Raw genomic sequence first — 25,823 nt, 5'->3', positions numbered from 1 at the left:
TCCAGCTAAGGTGGGACTAGACCCAGGGCTCCAGGATGGACTGTAATCCAGACTTATCAAACTCTAGTGTTGTTTCTTAAGTGGAAGAATTTTCCACTTGGTTCAGGTTATTGAAAAAGTACCTGCAACATCCCGGGAATATGAAGTCCAGTGAGACAGGGACTCTGCCATGAGGAGCTTATGCACCACAGCCTCCTTTTGACCCGTGCCCTCTTCTCCCTCCTGGAACCTTGAATGCCAGGGGGGCAGTGGTGATACTTCAGTGCATATGGCAGTGTTCAGATTCCCAGTGTCCTGGAGCTCGACCTAGAATCTGGGTCTGGCAGATCAGCACAGCAGCACAGGCTGGGAGTTGACAAAAACATCTGCTCCTCCATCTGGGTTCTAAGGCTGCTGTGGGGAGGGAGGGGTTATTGGGCCTTTATAATCATGGGTTTTGATTCCCTCTGTGATTGTGTGACCAAAGGAGCAGTCAGAGGAGCATCTCTGGAGTGTGGGTGAGAAAGATCTCGGGTAGAACGGCCACCAACGTAACAGCTTAGGTGCCCATAACCCTGTCTCTCTTCCTCCAGCCTGGCCAATGTCTGCTGCCTCTCTCTGCCTGCCTGCCTGGGTCATCCCTGCCTTCAGCTCTTTGCGTTGGTTTTCCCAGTCTCTAGTGCTTTCCATTTCTCCTTGGCCTGTCTCCATCCTCACCCTCCAAGGCTGAGATTCAGCCCTGCCTACTTCAGAAAGGTTTCCTAAACCCTCTCAGCCAAAACTCCCCCTCTTTTCTCCATATGCCTCCTTGGTGGAGAGCCAGCAGCCCCCAGTACAGCATTTACATGTTACATAATGTGTTTTGAGCACCTGTCAGACAGCAGGCAGCAGAGCAGGGACTAGGACTTTGAAGTCTGATGGGCCTGGGTGTGTGTTCTAGCGCTGGTTCTTATGAGCTCTGTGGCTTTGGGTAGGTGCTTTGATTTCTCTGAGTCTCAGTTTCCTCATCTGAACTTGAGGATATGGTGCCTGTTTCACAGGGAAGTTGTAAGTATCTGGTGAGATAATCCACATAAAGCACTAAGCACACAGTTCCTGCCTCATAGTAAATGGCTAACATGTGGCAGCCTTTGTTACTCTTTGACACGTATCATCTTAGTTAATCCACACTCTAGTTTTATAAGGTAGACATCATCCCCCCAAGGTCTTAGTACGCACAAACAGTGAGGCTGGCATTCAAGCCCAAGTGCTGGCTGGCCCTGAGGCACTGTTCCTCCTGCTGCTGCCGCTGCTTCCCAAGTTCAGACCCCTAGTCCCTATGCTTTTTGGTATTCTTCACAGTTTTAGCCATGAAACTCAGCAAATGTTTATTGAATGATTTTTCCTGGCTGATTTTTTTGCAGTACGCGGGCCTCTCACTGTCGTGGCCTCTCCCGTTGCGGAGCACAGGCTCCGGACGCGCAGGCTCAGCAGCCATGGCTCACGGGCCCAGCCGCTCCGCGGCATGTGGGATCTTCGCAGACCAGGGCACGAACCCGTGTCCCCTGCCTCGGCAGGCGGACTCTCAACCACTGCGCCACCAGGGAAGCCCATTTCCTGGCTGATTTGATGGGAACCAGGAGCAGCAGGAGATGGGACCCCCTTGAGCACTCCATCCCCTTTCAGATGTCTAGCTGATCAGCTTGCCCATGGGTCGCTACTGCATACCACTCCAAGGCCAGGCAGTGCCGAGGAGCATGGTGCATCATTGCACCCAGCCAGGGAGGAGGGAAAGCAAATCGTGCCCTGAGGGCAAACCAGTCAGTTCCTTTTTTTTTTTTTTTTGTGGTACGAGGGCCTCTTATGGCCTCTCCCCTTGCAGAACACAGGCTCCGGACGCGCAGGCTCAGCAGCCATGGCTCACAGGCCTAGCCGCTCCGCGGCATGTGGGATCTTCCCGGACCGGGGCACCAACCAGTTCCTTTTAATTAATGTATTTATTTTTAAATCGCAGAGAATAAGGCTATGAAAAGAATAAGAACACTAAGGGAAATACTTGCCTGGATAATCCCCCACGACTGGGGCAGGCGCTGCCTGAACCCAGCTGCTGGAAAGCAAACAAAAACCGTTAGCCTGCAGGGAGGCTCTGGGTAGCGTGTGCCATTGTGAAGTGTGCGTCCTGTGAGGGTCAGTGGGTGAAGCTCCTCTGGAATGGCTTACTGAGCTGTCCCACACCCACGGGTGCAGCCGGGGCCCTGACAACATTACTGTAGTCAGGATGCTTTTCACATCATCTCAGATCATGGTTTCCAGTTTTTCTCCAGAAAACGTTGGAAGCTGCTGCTTCCTTCTCCAGCTGAGTCTCCTCTGGTACCAGCCGATGTCTGTGTCTGCACAGTCCTCACCCCCACTGGTTTATGTCTGTGCAGACCTTGGCATTGAGCTCCCGGGCCCTGTGGAAGAAGACAGCTGTGTGTGCTGGTTGGCGTGCTCAACCCACAGCTGGAGGCGAGGAGGAGGGGGAGGCGGCCAGTGTGGTTTTTAAAAATTTATTTATTTTATTTTATTTTTGGCTGCGTCGGGTCTTGGTTGCTGTGCGCGGGCTTTCTCTAGTTGCAGCGAGCGGGGGCTACTCTTCATTGCGGTGCGCAGGCTTCTCATTGCAGTGGCTTCTCTTGTTGCAGAGCACGGGCTCTAGGTGCGCGGGCTTCAGTAGCTGTGGTTTGCGGGCTTAGTTGCTCCGCGGCATGTGGGATCTTCCCCGACCAGGTCTCGAACCTGTGTCCCCTGCATCGGCAGGTGGGTTCTTAACCACTGCGCCACCAGGGAAGCCCAGCCAGCGTGTTCTGATTCTTTATTTTTGCTACCAGGCCAGGGTTTGGGTTTTTGCTTTGGCTTTTCTAAATCTCTTTAAAACACATCTGAAGGTGGAGCTTCTTTCCCTGGAGGGAACTAAGAGGGTGCCGTTAGAAGGCCTGGAGGAACAGGAACAGATTCTCTCTGGGTGCTGGCCCAGGAGGTGGCAAGAACATGATACAAAGTAAAGATAATATTGTTCAGCCCATGCTGTGTGTCAGGCACTGTAGTTGTACCTGCTGAGTCAGAATCTCTTGAGAAGAGTGACTGAGAAAAAACCAAAAACACCCCCCGTCCCCCCCCCAAAATAAAGAAACTCTCCATGGGATTCTGACAGGCATATCCTGTGTAAAACCCACGGATACATGCCATCTTGTTAACATCACACCGGAGCTCTTGGAGATTGAAATAACTCATGTTCAGAGAAGGAAACATCCAAGATGCTGCCTGTCCTGTCAGTGCCTGGGATGCTGTCTCTGGGTGGGGTGGGGGCCGGTTGTAGATGGGGGGCTGCGGCACAGCCCACCTCCCTTGAGTGGCAGCAGATGTGCCTGGGCGTAGAGGAGGCCTCAGGCTCAGGGATCAGAGTGTGCTGGGGAGGCGGCATGACAAGTGCACCAGGCAGCAGGCACTAGCAGCGTGACCTCAGCCAGTTAGTTGCTGAGCTCTCTGAGCCTCAGTCTCCTCACCTGGAAAGTGGGTTGGAGAAGCATCCAGCTCCTAGGGCTGTGCTGAAGGTTAGATGACATCATACCAGTGAAAGGGTCATTTAAGGGCTCAGACAAGATAATTCCTCTTCTCTCACCTGCCCTCTAAATAGAGTTGTTTCAAGGAGCTGCCCAGATGTTTTTCTGTACCACAGTGAAGCCAGTGGAAATCAACTGTCTCCTTATTTCTCTCCTTGCCTTTTCCTATTGCTCATGGCCAGGGGGACCCATATCTGAGGCTGGGTTCCCAGCCCAGGCCCGCAGGACTGGGCTATGTACTTTTTTTGGTTCCAGCATCTTCCTCTCCCAGGAAGGGCATTGGTCCAAGGGCTGTGAGTGGCTCCTCTCACCTCAGTTTGTGGAGATGCCTTGCTGCCGTGTTTGCTTTTCCCTGGCTTCCTGGGTCTCACTGAGAGTGTGCAGCGGGCTTTTCTTCCTGGGTGGGATTTAGTGATGATAAAGCAGCCAGTTGTTGACTGCTGCTGTTAGTGGGGACTCTTTGGGTTTCAAGTGATAGGAACCCAACTTGAATGAGCTTAAGCAAAAATGGGATGCCTCGGGGGCTTCCCTGGTGGCGCAGTGGTTGCGAGTCCGCCTGCCGATGCAGGGGACACGATGCCCTGGTCTGGGAAGATCCCACATGCCGCGGAGCGGCTGGGCCCGTGAGCCATGGCCACTAAGCCTGCACGTCCGGAGCCTGTGCTCCGCAATGGGAGAGGCCACAACAGTGAGAGGCCCGTGTACCCCCCAAAAAAAAAAAAAAAAAAAAGGGATACTTTGGAAGGTTCTAGGGGAGGTACAGAGACTCAAAGGAGGCACTGCAGAATCCAGCCCCAGAAAGAGAACACCCAGAAAGGTGACCTCCAGCATCCCTGGACCAGCATCCCCTATCTAGTCCATGGATACAGGCAGCTCCCAGCTGACCCCACACAGCCCTGTACCTGACCCAAGAGGATCAGGCCTTCCCCAGGAGTTTTCAGATTGGAACTTGGCCCAGCTTGGAGCACATGCACACCCTTTGTACCTAAGAATGTGGCCGAGGAGGAAGGATACTCTGATGAACCTATCTTGAGTCCCATGCCTACCTTTTAGGCTGGTGAGTGAAGGATGGGGTGGAATCTGTTATTGGAACAAAGGGAGAAGGATGCTCGTAATATTAATAATTAAGCAGAAGGTGAATATTTTTAATTTTAAAAAAGGAATTTTATTTATTTTTTGGCTGTATTGGGTCTTTCTTGCTGCACGTGGGCTTTCTCTAGTTGCGGTGAGCAGAGGCTACTCTTCGTTGCGGTACACGGGCTTCTCATTGCGGTGACTTCTCTTGTTGCAGAGCATGGGCTCTAGGCACGCAGGCTTCAGTAGTTGTGGCACGCGGGCTCAGTAGTTGTGGCTCGCGGGCTCTAGAGCGCAGGCTCAGTAGTTGTGGTGCACAGGCTTAGTTGCTCCGTGGCATGTGGGATCCTCCCGGACCAGGGCTCGAACCCGTGTCCCCTGCATTGGCAGGTGGATTCTCAATCACTGTGCCACCAGGGAAGTCCTCTGGAGATGAATTTTTATTGAGTGCTTACTTTGAAGTAAAAATTATTCTAAGCTCTTTACTTACAGGCCTCATTTAATCTTTACAATCAATCCTATTTTATACATGAGGAAGCTGTGGCACAGACAGTTTAAGCAATTTGCCTAAGGTCACATAGCTAGCTAGTAGGAGAGCAGGGATTGAACCCAAGCAGATTACTCCCAGTGTGCTCCTAACCGCCCACTCTGATGCAGACGATACAGCAGATGCCATCTCCCAGCACTTACTCTAAACTAAACACCGGGCTGTCCTTTACAGCATTATCTCATTTCATCTTCAGAACAGCCTTGTGGACTAACATTATCCCCATTTTTAGATAAGAAACAGGCTCACAGAGATTATGTGACTTGCCTGGGGCCACGTGACTAATTTAAAGTGACAGAGCCCAGACAGGAACCCAGGTACGCCTGATTCTGGGGCCTGTGCTGGTGAACACTTTGCTGGGTAGCCTTTGTATTCAGACATTCCTCTTGCTCTCTCAGGTGCTCCCCTGGCAATCGGGATGAAGAGCGGTCCTGGCTCAGCATCTGAGCCTTCATCCTCTGTGCCGAGGGCTGGGCGTGGAGAGCTCTGCTTGGCACACACTGCTGAGGGGCTGGCTTTGTGGCTCTGAGCTGGATTTGGTGTGTCTCACACTAACTCATGCCTAATGCTTCATGAACAAGCCCTCAGTGCATCTAAGCTCTGGATTTCTTCATTCCACCATTCAACAAATACTGATGGAGTGCCTAGTGGGTGCCAGGCCCTGTTCCAAGGGCTTGGGGTTCCTCAGTGAGTCTCTGACTCTATGGAAGTAGGAAGGCCCCCAGAGTTCCTCTCACCTCCCTCGGGATCCATGAGGTCACTCAAGCTCACAGGAAACCTTTCCTGCACCACCTAAGTCAGGCCTACAGGGGCCTGGAGACCTCATACGTCTTTGCTTGGGATTGGCATGATGGCAAATCTGAGAGCAGAGATTGTTTCCTCATTCCGATTGACGACAAAGGGCAGCGTGTCAGGGAGCAAGCGTGGGCATGGACCCCCCGGCCAGCTCCGCTGTGAGTCCCAGGCTGCTGTGGTCAGTATGGATTGAGGCTGGGCCGTGCCTCAGTTCTGCTCTCTGTGACGTGGCTGTACTGCCTGCCTCACTGGGTTGCTGGGAGGATTATCTGGGATAGCACATGCTAACCACCTGTCGTAATGCCTGCATGCGGGTTAATCCCTCTCCCTCCTTTTAACAATAGGCTAGCTTCGTGGGTGTCTCTAAAAGTCAGGGCCTGTGGATGGGGGCAGTTAGAAGGGGTCCTTGGTGAGGATATCACCAATTAGTTCAAGCTCCTCATTTTGCAGTTGAGGAAACTGAGGCCCCTCGAGGGGAAGGAAGGTGCTTGGCCTTAGGACCTTCTGGTTTAGTGGAGTTAAAGGGAGCTTGAAGCATGTTTGGCTGTAGGTCAGATGGAGGGTACAGGTTGGCCCTTGGAGTGGCTGGATCGCAACGTGTGTGCAGGCCTATGTGGGAATTTGACTGGTGGTTAGCCCTTGTAGACTGGTCCCGAGATGCCCACCTCCATCCAACTATGCAACAGCCCAGGCAGAACCTCAGAGAGCCCCTGTTCCCTGCTGTTGGTCTCAGTAACATCCCAGGGTTGGTAGGGGCTTCCATTCCTGACATCTCGGGAGCAGGGACGGCCCCTGGTTCTCATACCTGGCTAGACCGATAGTGGAATTCTACACCAGAATGTCCAGCTCCCCGACCCACTGCACCCAGAAGCTTCCCTTGAAAAGCAGGGAGGCAGATGGGTGGAGACCTCCTGACTCTCTGACTTCTGGCTCAAGGCAGCAGCACAGAGCCTCTAGCTCAGGCTGGTAGAATGTGGCCAAGGCAGGCCAGCCTGTTGGTCAGCTGCCGCGGGCTGGAGAGGTGTGGCTTGATAATGATGATGGGGATGGAGATGACTGCAGCTTCCGCCCAGGTGGCTGCCGTGGGGCATGCGGGCCCATCGCAGCGGTGCTGGGACACCTCTCACCTCAGCGTGGTGGGAGAGACCGTGAGCACTGAGTCAGCCAGGCCCGGGCTTGAGTCCTGCCACTCCCTGGGGCCTTGACAAGTGCCTTCTGCCCTCTAAGCCCCTACTCCTGTCTGTGAGGAGCCACTGAGACAAAGCATGTCTGGTCGCTAACAGTGCTCGTTCCATGCATGGCCAGTGCTCAGTAAATAGTTGCTTTTCTCCCATTAATAGTCTGAGGATTCTGAACAGTGAGTCCCCACTCCTGGGCTCTAAATGCAGCCTTCTGTGTACTAGAGAGAATACGTACGTGTTTCTGTGGGCAATAGCCCTGCCACCTTGCCGAGCAAAGTGAGCGCAAGTCCACGGAGTATGGCGATTGCCTCTTGGCGATCTCAAATCTTACATGTCTTTTTCTTTTTCTTTTTTTTTCTTACATGTCTTAAGTTTTTCCTTTTGAGGCCACCTTTTAGAAAATTGGGATTGTGAAAGTAAATCCTTAAAATTTTTGTAACTCCAGGCTCCATTTTCCAAACAGGTGTAGAAGCATTTTCTGCAAAAGAAGTGGGATGTAACCAGATCACTAGAGTGGTCATTGGAAACCAAAATCATAATTTGTTTAGGAAACTCAGCCATAATCAGATAGTCCACGCTTATGACTTCCTAATTTATTCAGCATTTTGGACCTTTCCACCTTGGAAATACGACAAATTTTACATTGGTGACTCGTTACCAAGTTTTTACACCAGCTTGAGTTTACTTTCCTCATGTCCTAAGCTTAGAAATTCTGGCATTTTTAATTTTTACTGGAGCAAGAATGAAGCGTTCTTTTCCATATCCATCTCACTTTCTCTGCAAGCCTTTGTGTAGAGGTGTGATAAGCCTTTAGGGTACCCAGCCAGTGGCAGACAAAGGAATGTGTTTACGCGTCTCATAATTCCTTTCTTCACATGAAACACTTGGAGCACGAAGAGACATTCTCTCTCCATTTCCTCTTGTTGGGTAAAGTGTTACTACGGGACAAAGTGCACAGCATGTGGAACCTCTTGGTGGGGAGAAGAGAGGCGGCGGTAATGTAAGATAATCTACCTGACATTCCTTGTTGGGCTCTTGTTTTTAAAGGAATATGGCAACCTGTGCATGGCTTGTCCTGGGAGGAGCTGACTTCAGTCATTGTGATGCCTAAGAAGCAAGTAAGTCAGTCGCAGTGGTGGATCTCTTTTCTGCCATTGAATCGCTCCTGGGGGGCTGGCTTCAGGCTTTGGAAAGGATAGGGGTGCTTGCACTCTTCCTTCAAGCCCGAGTGAATGTGACCCCTATGAAGAAACAGTGGCTGGCGAAAGCCCTCTGTCTTTGCCTACCACCTCCAAGGCCGCACAGCCCTCCCACGCTGTCAGAGAAGGGAGTGTGGCAGGGATTGAGACTGAGATGTGTTTGGGGACATGAAAGACCTGTGTGACTCAGTGGGCTTTGAGTGGATGGAATCTCTGTCCCTCTTCCTCTCAGCTGTCCTGACTCCACTCCCAGCTCTGATGCTGTTTCCGTCTCCTGCTGGCCCAGGTCTGTGCCAAGACAGGAATCTGGCCAGGTAGCTTCTTCAGGGAGTGACTTCCAAGCATGGTAGACCGTTTGTCCTAGAGTTGCAAATATGATCACAGCATCTTCCTCTGCTTGGGTTCCATTGTAAGCAGAGCAAACCTGTTCGTATCTTTCCATAAATTCAGCAGGGGCATGGAGGCGTAGGGTCTGGAAGACTCTGTGTAGGTGAAAAATCAATGACTTGTATGGCATCATCACCCTCATGAACTATGTAAGAGCCTTCCCACTGCTCTCCTGGCCCTACTCTGTCCCCTTGCTCTGTCCTCTTCAATGCTGCCAGAGACCTTCCTCAAAGACATGTCTGCCTGTCACTCTCCCACTGGCCTTCAAGGGCCCCCTCCAGTGACTTTCTAGACCATTTGTCCAAGAGTTGAAAATTTCCTCTCCTTTCCACCCCAGCTCCAGTCCCACAACTCCTGGAACAGATCTCCACATCCAGGACACGTGTTCCCTCTGAGAAGCTTCCCTCACTCTCCCAGCAAAGTTGGGGCCTCCTCCTCTCCACTCCCCTAGCGCTTTGTTCAGATCTCAGGTGTGTCACTGGCTGAGTCGAGTTTTGTCCACTCGTCCGTCTCCCCCACCAGCTGTGGAAGCCTGGAAGGCAAGGATCCGTCTTCCAGCCTCCCTGTCTGAGCCGGGCAGCACCAGGGCTGGGCACATGGCAGGGGAGCAACAGTGTTTGTTGGCTCAAGGAGTTCAAGCCCTGAGGTTTCTTCAGGGCTTTATGGCTCACGAAGTCCTATCTCCTGTCTCGTGCGGGCCTCGTACCTGGGGAGGGGTAGTCAAGTCATCCCCATTTATTTTACAGACATGGAGGCTGAGGTCTGAGCTCTCAGACTATAGGCTGTTAAGGTCCAAGACCCACATCTCCTGTGAACCAGGCTAGTTCTAGTTCTGGTTTCTATAACCAAATTTTATAATTAGAGAGAACCCAAGAGGTTATTTAGAGCAAACCCCTCATTACCTGATAGGGAAACTGAGGCCTGGCCTGAGGATATTTTCTCAGGGTTGCATGACCCACTGCTGTCCAGTGGAGATTTGGAAGGCAGGGCCTAGATTTCCAGTCTAACTTTCTTTCCACACCCCTTCTCTCCTCCTCTGCCTCCCTTCTGTATACAGCCGTCAGAGTCCATTTGGGGACCATCTGTCTGCATTTACAGGAGGGTGAAGAACTTACAGAATGCCCTGAGTCAGAGGGAAGGTAGAATAAAACTGACCCTGCCTCAGGAGCTTCCCTGGAGGTGTGAGACCAGGGGTGGGGGCTGCAGAGCCCAGTGGAGGGGGGAAGGAGGGGAGGGTGAGGTTAGGGCAGGGAACAGGCCCCAGAGGAAGGGCAGCCGGCAGGCATGGCTGGGGATTCAGAGGCTGGCCTCGTGGGCACTGAGGATCCCCGGTGGAGGGAGGCTGGAGAGGGTGAGGAGTCCGTGTTGAGATGCTGAGCAGCAGCGTGAGAAAGGGGTTGGCGGGATCTAGGGGAAAGCTGCTTTCGTAGTTCTGGTTCTTAGTGTCTGGGCAAAGAGGTCCTGATCAGCCAGCCTGCTGGGGCCTGAGAATCCCTCCCGTTTCCCGGAGAAACACAGAAAGTGGAGTGCGTGCATAGAGGAGGGTTGAACGATAGACAATTCCATCATTGTCTGAAATGTGTATGGGGAGGGAAGTGTGTGCATTGCTGGCCGGCTCACCTCTATTGTGCTCAAATGAATTTTGTTTTGTTTCTGATTGACCACACTTCCAGATGGTCTTTTCCTCCATCTCAATCTTAGGGCTCTCCTGAAACATTCATTCCGTCCAGACATGATACAGGACCAGGTTGGTCGTGCTTTTTCCAGTTTCACCCTGCCTCTTCTTGCAACTTCCTAGACACACAGACTGGGATTCTGGTACTGACTGCAGGCTCTATCTCCACTGGCAGGTTGAAACATACACTTTGCCCAAATTACAGAGAATGTGAATTTTGCCAAATAGGTACCTTGACCTTGAGTTGTTTTCCAACACATGACAAGGTTATAAACTTCTGCAGGGAAAGTGTGCAGTGTCACATCATTATTGTTTACACCTTTGGCTTACGTTACACTCTACATTTCATCAAGATCAGTTCATCTTCATAATAAGTAAATCTTCATTTACTCCCATTTCACAGATGAGGAGTTTGACTTAGGCTGTGACCTGCCCAGCGTTAATGTAGCTGTCTATGGGCTGAGCTGGGCCACAGCCCAGGCCTCCTGTTTATAAATTCTCTCATCTTTATACCCTACTAAGCTTCACCCATATGCAAATTTCTGAAGGGCCCAGGACATAAGAGGAGCTCAATAAATATTTGTTGAATGAGTGAACTTTGGCTATATTTTCCTTTTTTTGGGGGGGTGGGGTGGGGTCACTCTTACCCATGAATGGATCCTCTTTGGCAGCAAAGGGAACACTACCCTGTGAAGTATTTGAATTTCTTTCCACGATAAGGAACTAGTGAGTTCTCTTCTCACCCAGCCTCACCTCCGGGAACTGGGTCACGCACACTGAATAATTAATTCCTTGAGTCTTTAACTCCTGATGCTGAGATGATCTGACCAACATTGGTCTTGAAAGGTCCCTGGCAGAGACAGATCCTATTGTTTGTCATCATACACCTTCAGATGACCCATCTCATTGCTCACAGGGAATACTCTTGGCCTAATCAGGTCAGACTTCCAGCAGCTTAATTCAGTTCCCTCCTGCCACTCATCCCCATCAATCTCCCCTAGACCAAAGGAGAGAGATCTTTGTGGGTTATCTTAGGTATTTAGGGTTCTGTAGGGACAGGAAGGCCCACCTCTCCTTTCTCACTCTCCCTCTGAACTCCTTAAGATTTTGTGGCAAGGGCTGGAGAAAGAGCAGCCGACCATGTCAGGTTGGGAAGGAATGCATGGGGCTGGGGAGGCAGTTATCAAAATACCTGCTGGGCCTGCGCTTTCCCTGAGTGACACTTGGGTCATGTTGCTTAGAGTCTGCAGGGGATCCAGCTGGCCTCGTTAGAGCAACCTAATTAGATCTCGAGGTCAGCAGAGTAGAGTGGAAAAAAGAGTAGGCTGAGGTCAAAAGACCCACGATCTGGTGCTGGTTGTTCACAGCTCATCGGCATGGCATGGCCATGGGCCAGTTGCAGAATTTCACCTGCCCTCAGATTTCTTATTAAGGAAGTAAGGGAGGCACAGAGGGTTGTGGCATCTTAAAGGGGCCTCCTAGACTCCCAATGCCCACTCTGCCTGTCCTCGTGATCAGCACCATCTTCTCCTCCAGGTCGCCACCTCCTCTGCTTGCTTCTGTAGGCATTTTCTCCTGGACTTTGTAGCGTTGCCTCTCCCCTGCCCCACCCCGAGATATGCCAGAGTGCAGATAAAAACTGCCTGTTGCTGCCGTAGTCTCCTGCCAAGCGGCCTGGAAAAAAAAAGTCTAATGATTTGAAAGTGCATTGGGGACCTAGGAGGTACAGGTTGGTATAGGAGGGGAGTGGGATTAACCTGTGAGTCGAAAGAAACCAGCCCAGGTTCTTAGGGGTTGTTGGGATATTCAAGATCTTCATGTCCTGAGGTGCCTGGACTCTGTCCAGTTGTTTGACCAAAGGATACTAGATATGTTCTTAAACACATGGCCCCAAGTTTACCATCTTCTTCCCTGGCCAGGCTCTGTGGTCAGGGGTGACCAGACACTCTGGAGCAATAATGGTTGTGGTGTTGGTGGAAAGCTGCTCAGGGGGAGCTAAGAGATGTCTCAGACAAACAACGAACACACAAAGGGCAAGGGTTGAGGAGGGTGGGTCTGTCTCTAAGACTGATGATCTTGGGGCGTGAAAGCTGGAAAGAGCCTACAGATCATCTGATTTATTTCTCCAGTTTTATGGGTAAAGAAACCAAAGCCCAGAGACGTGACTTAACCAGACCCATAAAGCAAGCTAGAGGTGGAACCTGAGATGCAAGCCAGGTCTCCTGATTCCCAGCCTTGGAATCACAAACCTGATACAAAGTGGCTATTTCCCCAGTGCCATATTGCCTCCTCTCCGTGGGTTCAGCCACTGCCCTTTCCACTCCTCTCCTTGACCCTGGGCTTGATTGTCCAAGGTGTTATCAGGGCCCACAATAACCTCCTTGTTTATCGAGGCCTAATAAAACCTGGGTGTGACATCACCACGAGGTTGAGGCTTCTCTCACATGTGGGCTGTTTGACTTGTACTCAGGGATTTAACACTTTGGGTCAGCAGTATTCTGTTTTATGGTGTGGCTTGGGGTGAAAGATTAATGCAAGACAGGAAATGAAGGATCTGATGGCCCAGCCTCAGCAATAGTGGACTCTCGTGGGTTTATCATTCAGACAGAAATCAGCTTTGTTGCTAATCATGCCTCTTTCTGAGACTCTGGAGCTGAGGGCATGAATCAAGTGCAGCCTGCACCATCCCTTGCTCTGAGAGGGGGCGCTTTGGGTTAGAGGCTGTCCGCCCCATCGCTGTGTTGCTGGCACGTAAACCAGAACAGAAGCCATTGATTTTTTTCTCGAGGGCTCCATTTGGCTCAGCACTTCCTGCTGAGCTCAAGGAAATGTATCGTGAGCTCTTTCCATTGGGCAGGCGCTGGGTTTACATATTTTACCTTGTTTTTCCTCCCTGCGGCCCTCTGAGAGGTGAGCATGGCTGTTTGTTATATCGAGGAGAAAATGGGCAGATCCAGGTTAAATAACTAGCCCACGTCCCACAGGGGCCAGGGCTCAGATGCAGGGGGTCCGATCTTAAAGCCTTTCCTCGCTCCACATTTCACACGGCCTCTCTTTGCATGGAGAAGGAAGAGCTGGGCCAAGTGGGCCGGGCATTGACTGAGGCATCAAGCATTTATGATGGGACTTCTGAGTGCCGGGCTCTGGGCTTGGTTGTGGGGATGCAAAGGTGAGTAAGACCTGGTCCCTTTATTCCCAGGAGTTCATGGCCTGGCCTGGTGGCAGGACAGATGTGTATAGAGTCACAGCCACTGCTCTAAGCAGTGTCATAATGAGTCACACACCAAGTGCTCTGAAAGCACTGAGAAGAGAGCAACGCGCAGGGAAACTGGCACCAAGCATGTGCTCTGGGACTTGGGTATTGAGGGATAAGTAGGAGATTGCCAGGCAGAGAAGGAGGCAGAGAGTTTTCCAAGTGAAAGATGTGGCGGTATGAAGGCTTGATTCGGTACTTGGAAGTGAGGAGTCATGGGCATATTTTCTCAGCTGACGTAGAAGGAGTGGAACTTTCAGTTGGGAGATAAGCTGGGGGAGGAGGGGTTTGGGACCAGACCGTTAAGGGCTTTGTAAAACACTTGCTAATTATGTGAGAGTCGTTGAAAGAAACATCAGACCAGCAGAGATTCTCCAGATATGAATTCTCCAGGCGTCTGAAGTACCTTTCCCTGTAGAAATGTTTGTGGGACTTGTGTTCAGACAGTTTGTGTCCATTTTCTACATTTTGTGTCTCACGAACCAGTGGAGGTGTTTATTGATGGCGCTAGGGCATTGGGGTGGGATGGGCCACACTGACAGTTCATATTTAAAATGTCTCAGATTCCTCTTGCCAAATAAGCTGATAGCAGACACCCTTGTGGGTTCGTGTGCAGCCTGTCTCTCCAGGGATTGCTTTGCATTCCAGACAAAGCCGCACAATAATTCTGCAGCATCTGGGGGTGTGGGGTGAGAAGGCTACTTAAAGATCAGCGAAAATATATTGCTGTTTTTACGGACAATATTTACAAGGCAAAAGTATCTAGGAAGTGATCATTTGCCCTGAGGGTGAGCCAGAATCTTTTAAAAATCCCAACCCTTTAGAGTGAGGAGGGTCTTGGGGAAGAGAGAGAGCCTTTCAGGAACTTGTGCCTCTCTCCTCTCTAATGAACTCCTTGCCGAGGTCTGCCCCAGGAAACCTATTCTGGAAGCAGAACTTTGAGCCTGACGTACCCTTCATGGAGGGGAGGGGAGCAAAAACCCGGAGAGCGATCTGGAGTCCAGGTCTTCCTGGTCTCGTATCACAGTCCATCTTTTGTGGCCCCCTGGGTTTCGTTTCTTTACAAGGAAAGAGGAAATCCTTTCTGGGATGTGTTTTTCAGAACATAAGCCCAAACACCTAGAGAAGTGTCCAGCGCCTTCATTCAGCCAACCCAAACGTCTTACATCGGGATGGCAGGAGACTGTTTCCCGAACCTTGACAGAAAATTCACTGGCTCAGTCACATCTTCTGTGGTCCTCCCTGGGGCTGCTCTCTGTTGGGGTGTGGGTCAGGGAGGGGCGTTTTGACCCACCGAGTGAGGAATGGCCAAGGCAGTCGCTGGTCCTGGAGTGCTTGTCTCAGCATCTCTGAGCTCACAGGAACGTGGCCTTTGAGTGTCACCTGGAGAGCCAGGTGTCCCTCCCCTCACAGCTCTGCGGCCCCCCTCACACAGGCTCACATCACCCTCCAGGTCAGCCTTTGTTGTTGGTAACAGCTGTTACCAACCTGTCAAGCTAATCATCTCAGGAGTGGGGCCAGCAGCTGAGTGTATCTTAGGGACTGGTTCTGCCCTAATCAGAGAGGCCTTTCTGTATTTACTGTCTGAAACCTTGCATGGTTTTAAAGAGCTTTTGTGAAAACAGTTCATAGGAGACTTCAGTTCCTCTGCATAGTAAGGATGTGGCCCAAACAGTCTTCTCTCTCCCTTCTGCTCAGACACCTGAACCAGCCCCCTGGTAACGGCACATTTGACGTGGGCACAGAGCCCCTTGGGCGGGTCCGGTGAAGGGAAGACAGCATTGCTCAGAGCTGTCTCGCCCTGTCAGTCTCTGGCCTGCTCACCCCGCAGAGGCTGCATCTGAGAACCATTAAGCTGTGTTCACTTAGCACATTGCCCGGCACAAGGTAATTGGTATCTGTGGGATGAATATAGGAACAAATACATTACCAGTAAGTAAACCCTCCCATTTTCCAGCAGAAGCAAAAAGGACTGAATATCTCTCAGGCTGAGTTGAGTTGCCCGAGTGCTGTCCACGATCCAGCACGCACTCCAGGAAAGATCCCTCTGGTCCCGGGCACGAAAGGAATTACAGACTCTCCTATCTCCTGGTTTGGGCCTGGAGGGAGGGCCAGAAGAACTTTCGTCCACATCCAGAAATTCCCCCACTCAAGACTATGAGTCCTACTTTCAAGGCTTAAAACAAGCCTAACATACAAACAAAGAACAGTAACAGCAACAAAGCATGGGAATGTGGGCCCCGGCGAAAGCCAGGTAGAGTCCATCCTGCCGGCGACCCCCGCTTGCCCAGCCCGTCCCCGCTTGGCTGAGAATTCCATGCCTGGACGTGTCTCCCAGGAGCCTCCCGACGCGTATCCTTGTTTTGTCAGACTGCTTTTCTGCAGCACAGGGCTTTTCACAATTAAATCACAGATCCCAGCTTCCCAAGTGTGTGGACGTGTCAGTAGGTTTCGAACAGCCCATTAGGCTTTTCTGACTCAGGCAGGGCTCACCTGCCCGTGCATGTGCACACACCTGCTCGGAAAGGTTGAATGCAGTTGATAGGCCGTTGTGTGGAGACTGGGGTAATGGGTGTGCCCAGCTGAACTGCCGGCTGGGTGGACACCTCATTGGAAGAAACAGGCAAGCATCTCCCCTTCCCAGGCCCCGGGCACACCTGCACAGAGGCCAGCTGACCTCCAAGATCCAGAGAGGTATTATTTACATTGCTAATAACATTAATTATAATACAAACAACAAAGCATGTATAATTGCATATCAGGAAATTAATCCTGAAATTAAAGGCCTATAATTCAAATGAAAAATGTTTTAAGTCTTTTAAGTGAACTCTAAAGGTGGTACAGTGAGCGCTGTTCCATTCCTCCTGAAATAAATTTTTACCGGTAAATGTTCATTCATTCAACAAACATGTACTAATTACCTACTAGGAGCCGACACCACACTGGCACCAAAATTACAAAGCTAAAAATCAGTAGACAATTCGTTAATGGGTGAATTAGTCCAAAGGGACATGATACAAAAAGTTGAATTATTTGATTAAATATTGATTGAATGCCAACTGCATACTTAGAACTGAGCTGAATATTCTGGGAAATAGAAAAGAAACAAAAGACACTGGCCTTTTCCTTAAGAAGTTTATACACTGTATTGTCCAGAAAAGCATAATGCACAAAACTGTGTTGGGTTCAAGGCTAAATGAAGTGCCAGATGGCCGGTTCTGTGTCTCATATGACCCCATGTGTGTTATAACTGTCTGTCTCTAGGAATTACTAGATGGTAGTTTCTCAGAAGCTGGGAAGACAGAGCTTGTTCCCCTGGTATCCAGAGTGCCTAGCAGTTTCCCCCTTGTACCTCAGGCTGCAGAGATTCTGTGTGGGAGTAGGCCCAGGAAGCTGTATTTTTGGACACTTCCTAGTGAATCGTGTGGTGTAGAACCAGGTTTGGTGACCTCTGGCACAGACGCTGAGAGTAAGAAGAATGCATGTGAAAGAAGGGTCAGTATGGGATGGGGAGGCTTTTGTGCCTGAAAACTCCGGCTCATCCCTTAAGATCCAGCTCTGGCGCTGCTTCTTTGAGCCTCTCTCCAGGCTGTGGGTCACTCCATCTCCCATCTCTGTGTCCACACGTCTTGGTACCCACCTCTACTGCAGCTTTTAACTATAATTATTTAAAATTGATTCCCTGAATAGACTGTGATGTCAGCACATAGTAGGTCTTCAATTAGTACTTCAGGGCCTGACTTTGCTTCAGAGGATGGGTAAGATTTGAGCAGGGATGGGAGGAGGAATGCAGAGACCAGATGTGGAGCATTACATGGGCCAGTCTGTCTGATGCAGCCACAGGGGAGCCCTGAGACCTTTAGGAATTGAGCCTAACAAGGAAATGGGGGCTGCGTGGAGGGGGCTGACGAGCCCATCATGGGAGTTGGGACTTATACAGTGGGGCTTAGGGAGCCCTGAGGGCTGTATGAGCCGTGTGGGGTGGTGCAGACAAGACGGGAAGGGGAAGACGCGAACCGGAGACGAGTGAGGAGGCTCCCGGGGTCATTCTGGTGGTGGTCAGAGAGGAAGGGCAGTCGCAGTTCACGCCGCCACACAGCCTGAATTTTGTGGCTGCTCTTGACTGGATTTTACCAACAAGCAGTGGTTATTGAACGTGTGCCATTGCCAGAGGCACAGGCGCCAGGCCCTGGATATGCAGCATCTGGCGTCAGAGAGCTCACAGTCCAGGGAGGCGGGCGGACCCAAAAGTAGTTCATGCGATAGTCTGTATGCAACCGTCACTGGAACCTCCACGGAGTACAGTGTAGGAGAGACCAAGGTAAGACTTCAAAGAAGAGTTGCAGCCAAGGATACCGCCTAACCTGGCGTCAGAGTTTCATCCTCATGTAACCCAGTGGGGTCAGGACTGTTATTATCTCTATTTTATGGATGAGGAAACTGAGGTTCAAAGAAATTAGGTGACTCATCTAGGCTCACACACCTAGTAAGTGGTGGGTCAGGTTTGTAACAAGTCTGCCTGACTCCAGAGCCCACACTGGGACCCCTGACACTCTGCTGCCTTTGATGTTTCAGCCCTAAAGCCGAATGGGTTTTTACCAAGGGAACAGAGTCTGGATGGGCCTTCTAGATGGAGGGACCAGCATAAGCAAAGGCACAGGGAGGGAGGCCTGGAAGAGTTCAGTTTGTTAGGGAGCTACAGATGCAGATGGCTCAGTAGGTCTGGTCGTGGGGTCAGGGAAATGGTGAGGTGGCAGGCTGGAGAGCAGGCAAGGGGCGAAGCAGGAAGGTGGGTTTTGTCTTGCTCTGCTGAGATGTTTGGCTCTCACCCTGAAGATGCTCAGGGAGCTGCTGAAGGGTTTGAAACAGGAACAGAACCTGACCAAGTGTGCATTTCTGGTGGAAAGATCTCTCTGGCAGCAGCTCCAGGGAGAGGTTGGTGGACTGGAGGGAGCAAGCAGGAAGGGCATGTATGAGGAGGTATTGAGAGTTAAACGAGAGGGGAGGCTGGACAGGAGGCAGTGACTGGGGCTGTTACGGAGGCAGTGCTTGGTGACTGGCTGGCTCCTCGAGGTGAGGGAAAGGGGGCAGAGGAGGTGACTCCAGGGGTGTGGCGTGAGAGTCTGGGTACAGATGGTGCTGTTCACTGAGGCTGGGGGTGCCAGGGAGGTGAAGGCGGAAGGTAAACTGACCACATGTCAGGTCTCTGCAAGACAGTCAGGGGAAGAGTGTAATTGGCAGTTGAATACAGGTCTGGAAAGCAGCTGGAGGTTCACGACAGAGGGATAGCTTGATGGGTCATTGGGATGTAGATATTGGTTGATCTGTGGGTGTGTTGAGGTCCTTGAAAACGGGAGGAGTGTGCAGATCAGAATCTGGGGAAATTTCAGGGGCATTCAGAGAGAGATGTGTCTGCACAGACTGAAGATGGGAGAGACCCTGGGCAAGATAAGGTCCACTAAGTGACAGTTAGCTGTAGCCACAGAGTTGGTGGTGGCCTTGGGCATGATGCCTAGGTGGGCTATGTGTGGGAGGGGGAATGAAACTGTGGTAGATTAGAGGGTGAGTGGAAGTGAGGAAGTGGACATTGCCAGGCTAGACTTTCCTACTGGGAACCTAGACTGTGAGGGGAAGGAGGGAGAGTGCCATTATTAAGAGCAAATGTAGATCTAACTGTGGTTGAATTTGTGCACATTTTTGAGACTGATTTCACATTGTTAAATTCACACATCCAAAAAAGAACAAAAAACACTTTTGTTAGGTAATGAGTTCTTTTTTTTTTTGGTTTGAAAAAATGTAGCTACTTGGCACAATTCTTCAAAATGGGGGAGACTTTGGAGGACAGACTCCATGAGACACGGTTGGGCTGTGAGCTTCTGGGGCAGGGACTGCTCTGTGGTTGTCCTGGGCTCCTGGGTATGGTGTGTGCAGAGCGAGCAGGCGTTGTTGAGAAATCCTTTTCAAGTTCACTTTTCCATGACGTTTATGCCTCCTCCCCAGCCTCCTTCTCTATCCTCCAGACTGATTACTAGGGTTGCAGTCCCTGAGGCCTGAGCTCAGCCATCCAGACACAAAGGCTCACCTGGGGGGTGACTTTAAGGGTGTGCTGGGCAACGACTCGGTGGAAAATATGCTTTAACTGTCCCATCTCAGCTTAAGGTAGATAAGGGGAGATGATCACCCTTACCATCTATGTGAAAATGCCCCTATTTCTGTTGTGGTTTGGCTTGGGCTACCTCGGGTGGTGGGTGTTATCCCCAGGGCAGTGGGCTGGAAGGACGCAGGAAAAGTACATCCTGAGCCCGCCCCACGAGAGGCACCTTCATCTGATTTTCTTTTTTTTTTTTTTCATCTAATTTTCACAGGGACTCTGTGTTGTTTGTGACTTGCTCAAGGGAATGCTGGGGACTCGGAAGTCCACGTTCTTTCCACCACACCACATAGGCTTCCAGGGGCTTCCTGAGGGCTCTGGGGGTTATTGAAACCAAGGAAACGACTAGTCTATCTGTCCCATTCTCTTGTCTTATTATAGGATATATAGTAAGGTATATTCACCAGAGGGTGTATATGTGTGTGGGGAGGTTCCTGAATGAGGGGTGGTCAGGCATATTTCTGGGGGTTAACCTCCAATGACAAATCTGGCATTCCTACCATGCTATGGTTTACCTACTGGATTAATTGATATTTCCTGCCTCACAGATAAACCCTTGATTCTCAGTGTCTTCACATACTTCAGGTTTATTTCTCACATATGTGAAGTCCAAATGTTCCTGGTCATAGACTGCTTTCCTCCAAGTGGGCATCAGCGAGCCCAGCTCCTTCCTTCTCATGGCTTTGCCGTCTCGCACATGTGATTTCCGTGGCTGCTATGCTCTGGCGGAAGTGGAAAGAGCCTGGAGGATTGCCACGGGAGGTTCTCATGGGTTGGTCCTAGAAGTTGCGTGTGTCACTTCTGCTCACATTCCATTGCCTGGAACTGGTCACGTGGGCTCACACAGCTGCAAGGAAGGGCCCAGGAGGAAGGAGCGATGTGTCTGGTGGTCAGCTGGCCTGCCTCTGCCATACCCACCCGGGCTAGAAAGTCACCCACCCCTCAGCTGACTTGTTATTGATACATTCACCACAGTTATCCACGATTGCATCGAGATCTCATTGTGCCAGGTCCTGGCATTTTGGAGTTTGATGAAAGAAGGGGAGTATCATGAACCAAAGGGTCTAGAGCAGAGACCACGTCCCTGATGTGGTGTATGAGGCAGCACTTGGATCCCTCCATCCACTATGTGTGGGAGCTGTGTGGGATGGTGGTTACAGATGTGGACTCTGAACTCTGGCTCTAGGATGTCAAGTCACAAGTTCATTACTTCTGGCCATGTGCCCTTGCCAAGTTGCCAACTTTTCTAATTCTTTGAAAAGTGGGGATACCATTATCATTAGATAACAGTATCTAATGATGCCTTGGTTTGTTACAATGGTTAACTTCTTTAATACCTAGAAAGCTTTTTACCTTGCTGCTCAAGACTTCATAGATGCTCGTTAAATGTCAAGGATTATTATGTTCCCAAGGTCTGAGCATTCATTCATTCATTTAGCACATACTGTATAGAGAGGGCCTTGTGCTAGGAACTGGGAGTAGGGAAGTGAAAAATTAATTTCAGCACAGGACTTACTGTAACCGAGGTAAGTACAGATACTGGGACAGATCCAACGCATTTTGGAAAGGGGTTGGCGACAGGGAGGTGGAGAGTGCCTAGAGGAGAAGAGCTTTGAAGGAAGACTAGGAGTTAGTGGGGTAAAAGGATTTGTTCACATCCATGTGCTGTGCTTAAGAACAGTAAGTATGGGGCTTCCCTGGTGGCGCAGTGGTTGAGAGTCCGCCTGCTGATGCAGGGAACACGGGTTTGTGCCCCAGTCTGGGAAGATCCCACATGCCGTGGAGCGGCTGGGCCTGTGAGCCGTGGCTGCTGAGCCAGCGCGTCTGGAACCTGTGCTCCGCAGCGGGAGAGGCCACAACAGTGAGAGGCCTGCGTAGTACCGCAAAAAAAAAAAAAAGAACAGTAAGTATGGTATATGATATGTCAGACTTACTGTTTTTTCAAACGGGCAAGCTTCTTTGCCTCGCAGCAGGATTCTCCTAACGTGAACAGGATTCATACCCAGTGTCCCTGAAACTGATGTTAGTCAATGAAAAATATGCGAAGCTCTGATTTTGAGAGACAGAAGTCTTATCTAATGACACGGCCATTGTTTCTCCTCGTCTGATGGCATGTGCAACAGATCTGGGCTGATCTGGACCTGCCCTTGGGGAGTTTTTAGGGAATCTGTACACTGCAGGGAAGAATGCTCCCTGCTTTCAAGGAACTGCAGTCTGCTGGCTGCACTGTCTAGGGACTGTCAGAACACAGGAGTGTTCTTCCCAGGCAAGGGATGGTAGGCGCTGAAAGCTAAGAGCAGGGAGCCCCTACCCAACCTTCCCTGTGATGTTGAAGCAGATTTTACAGGTGCTGAGTGAGGGAGGGGCGGCATTGGTGGTGGTGGCCTGGGGAAGGCAGAATAAGAGATAAAAATTGGAATTTGGCAGGGCTGAGCTTCCAAAGGCTTCCTGGAGTCAAATGAGATTTGGAAGGAAGACTGAGAGGAGCCCAGATGACTTACAAAAAAAACAAAAACAAAAACCAAGAAATTATGCCATTGAGCCAAATAAAAAAACAGCAGGATTCTTTCACTATTTATTTTATTACACTTTAACTCAAAAGTATTTTAGATAATTTGCTTCATTGTTAATTAGGCCACAAATTCTGTCCTCTGGCCTTGGACAGCTCCTACTGTAGGGTGGCGATGGTTTGTTTTTTTAATGCATTTTATTATATTTTTTTTATTGTGGGAAAATATGCATGACAAAATTTACTATTATGACCGTTTTTAAATGTTCGAATTCAGTGGCATTAAGTATATTCACATGGTTGTGCAACCATCACCACCATCGATCTCCAGAACTTTTTCATCATCCCAAATTGAAAATCTGTACCCATTAAACAATAACCCCCATTTCCCTCTTCCCCCAGCCCCTGTCTTTCTGTCTTTATGAATTTCTACTTTCTGTCTCTATGAATTTGCTTATTCTAGGTATCTCTCCCATTAGTTTTGAGATAGGGTGGCCTCCTGGAAATTGGAATTTGGAGTTCACAGTACTCCCAGGCAGCCAATGGGTCATGAAGGTGATTTAGGGCATATGCAGAATAGGCTGCTGAGTTTTTAGTGGTGAGATGGGCTTGGTGTGTGTGCTGAGATGTATGTTATTTTGTCAGGTCCTGGCCTATAACCAGGTAGGCAGGTGTCCTTCTTGTGGGGTTGACTGGCAGGGGGTCTGTGGGCATAGCTGAGATCATGTCAGAGGTATTATCTTCCCCACTTTCAAGTCTGTGGTCCAGTGAGCAGAGGTGTGGCAGGAATGCAGTCTTGGGGACCTCGTCCCTCACCTGTTGGAATGTAAGCCCGTTCATTAGATTAGCAGTGTCAGGGCTTCTTACAGGATGGCCCTTTCTTTTCTGGTGAAGAATGACATTGCTAGTGTGGCTGGAGCCGTACAGGCCTGAGGAAGAGAAGATACATGAGACCAAGATAGTCTAGTCAGGGAGAGAAGACTCCAGGACTTGGAACGTATAGAGGAGGGAGTTATAAAAGCTGTGTGTGCTTCCAGTAGAAAATCTGGAAATAAAGAAAAGTATAAACCTAAACATAAATCATCTGAAATACCATCACACACACGACCACTGTTCACTTTTGGCTTGTTTCCTTTCTCCTTTAGATATTACTCTAAGGAGTTGGAATCATATCGAGTACTTGAATTTGTATCCTGCTCTTTTCACTCTGATTTAGGGCATACGCATTTTCCAGAAGGATTAAATGTCTTTATAAATATCATTTTAAAGGACTGCCTAATCCTTTATTGTTTGGTTGCTCCGTAACTTATGAAGCCACACCCCGTTGTTGACGTTTGCAGTCTCTAGGAGCCTGAAAGAACTTCAGGGACTACAGAACTTAACCCATTTAATTGACACGGCGGCTTCAGTAAAAGCAGGTCGTATTATTTCCGTCTCCATGGCTCATATCAATCGGTGACGAAGAGCGTGGATTTTGAAGTGAGATGGAACTGGGCTCATTTTACAGCATGTCCACTCGGTACCTTGGCAAATGGGGGGGGGTTGCTTGCCCCTCTGAATCTGCCTTCTCTTCAGTCAAATAAGGATGGTTGAATGAGATCATGGATGTAAAGGACCTGGGACAGGGTCTGGCACCCGTGAGCAGCTGAGCAGTGTGGTTGTCGCTGTTCAGATGAGGCTCAGTCTCCTCATGCCCAGGCCCGAGTTCTGCCCGCCTCAAAGGCTTTGCTTCTCCTAGAGAGTTCTTAAAGACAGGCTTAGCAGTACAAGCAGAGATGTGGGACACTGGCCAGAAATCATGGTGGAAAAATTAAAAAATTTGTACGTGTGTGTTTGTGTACACACATGCATACAAGCATGCATATATGCAATCCATACACACATAGACATACATTTACACACATACTCATATATATGCATACATGTACGTGAACACACGCACACACACGTAGCAGCCACACATGGCAAATTTATACTTGCTTAAGGAAAGTGAGATGAGCAAGTTCTGGAATTACCCCCTACCCCCAAAGTCCTTGCTTCTTACAGAGTAGAAACAGAGAGAGAGAGAGAAGCACCCTACCCCACAGACTTCTTGTGAGGACCCCATAGGATACTGTGAAAGAGCCTGGCTGCCGTGGCCCCTGGTGATGTTGGCCTCCTTCCTGGCACTGTGACCGGTCAGCATATGGGTCTCTGGCTCATGGGTTCGGGGTTGGGGGGTCAATCTCAGGTCATCCTGGGATCTGTTACTGTGAGTCATTCCACAAGGAAATGGACTGAGGCGAGGAGGTGGGAATGTGTGAGGTCATTTCAAGCCAGAGCAGTGGAGTCAAGTCGCTATTGAAAAGGAGTGAGGGGAGGGCTGGGGATGGAAGAGCAAGACCACATGGCCTTGGCCTCTCACAGGAGGAGCAGCACAGAAGGCCAGGGCCTGCAGTGCCCCTGGAGTCTCTTTTCCGAGCTCCCCACCCTGGGCCGGTGTAGACAGAGGGCAGTGTCCAGGCCCTGCTGCAGGCTGGGCGCTTGGGTGGGCTTTCACAGTACGTCTCTTGGGTGCGTTTTCATTAGCCTTTCCAGTCGGGGCTCCGGGTGGCATGTGTAAGTAGACTGCGTGTGTGAGTTCAGCCTGCATGGAAGGGGCTTTGACTTCCTGTGGGTGATCTCAAGGGCTAAAACCAGGAGTGGGGAGGAGCTATTGGAGAGACAGCATTGATCTCCCTGGAGAGCAGCTAACAGGAATCATCTCACCGAGGCTCTCTTCCAGCCAGAGGAGGCAAGGGTGGGGCAGGCTGCCCCAGGAAGTGGTGCGTGCTCCACTCGGGGAGTTGACCGAGGGAAGGCTGGGACCCCTGGCTGGAAGGAGATTCAAAGTGGCCCTTTCGGTCCCTTCCCAACGCTGGGAGTTGCCCCTTTAGGTTCAAGTTGGTGTCACGTGCCCTGGTAGATGGAAAGCCAGGCCTCCCTGGGCCAGGTGAGAGGGTGATGCCTGCAGACACCACCTGTAAACCAGGTGTTCTGCCCATGCTGGGCTCTGCAGAGAGGCAGCGTGGGAGGCGTTTCCCACCGCCTTGGCCCTGGCTGCCTCCTGCCTCATCTCAGATGTCAGATCCAAGTAGCCATGACCCAGGGTCTTCCGAGTGCGAGGCACAGAGCCGGGGGCTTCTAGTCTTTCCAACCACCTGCGGGTGCACAGGGGTGAAGACCCCCATTTCACTGCCGTGGAAACTGGGCCCTGCCCCATGGCCCTTTGGGGAGGTTAACCTGGGAGATGGTAAGTTTGAATGGGGGGCTTGGCAGTGGAAATGAGGAGAGGGTTTGGTTTTTAGATTGCATTTACCTTGAAACATGTCTGTGAGCCTTCAGGGTAGGGTTGAGGGCTGTGCTTACCTCATGCTGCTTTGAGGGAAGGTTCTGCCCGGTGTCCCTCCCAGCCCTCCTTAAGTTTTTATAGAACTCCGTTTTATCCACTGCCTGGTCACACTCTTTGATGCC

At 50.5% G+C, this 25,823-nt stretch overlaps 1 protein-coding gene across 11 annotated transcripts in view; it reads left to right on the top strand.

Annotated features, from left to right (window-relative positions):
• The window catches only part of MICAL2 (microtubule associated monooxygenase, calponin and LIM domain containing 2), a 219,427-nt gene that overhangs the window by 20,189 nt on the left and 173,415 nt on the right, over window positions 1-25,823 (top strand). For all 11 annotated transcript variants that reach the window (XM_027115371.1, XM_027115361.1, XM_027115362.1 and 8 more), the window contains exon 2: window positions 8,205-8,275. The gene's annotated coding sequence lies outside the window, so the exon portion shown is untranslated. The remainder of the gene's footprint in view (window positions 1-8,204; window positions 8,276-25,823) is intronic.

This window comes from Aethalodelphis obliquidens, unplaced genomic scaffold (genome assembly GCF_003676395.1).
Source record: "Aethalodelphis obliquidens isolate GAN/ISIS:26980383/991018 unplaced genomic scaffold, ASM367639v1 scaffold14, whole genome shotgun sequence".
In the NCBI taxonomy this organism is placed as follows: Eukaryota; Metazoa; Chordata; class Mammalia; order Artiodactyla; family Delphinidae; genus Aethalodelphis; species Aethalodelphis obliquidens.
This window is presented reverse-complemented; position numbering and strand designations above follow the sequence as displayed.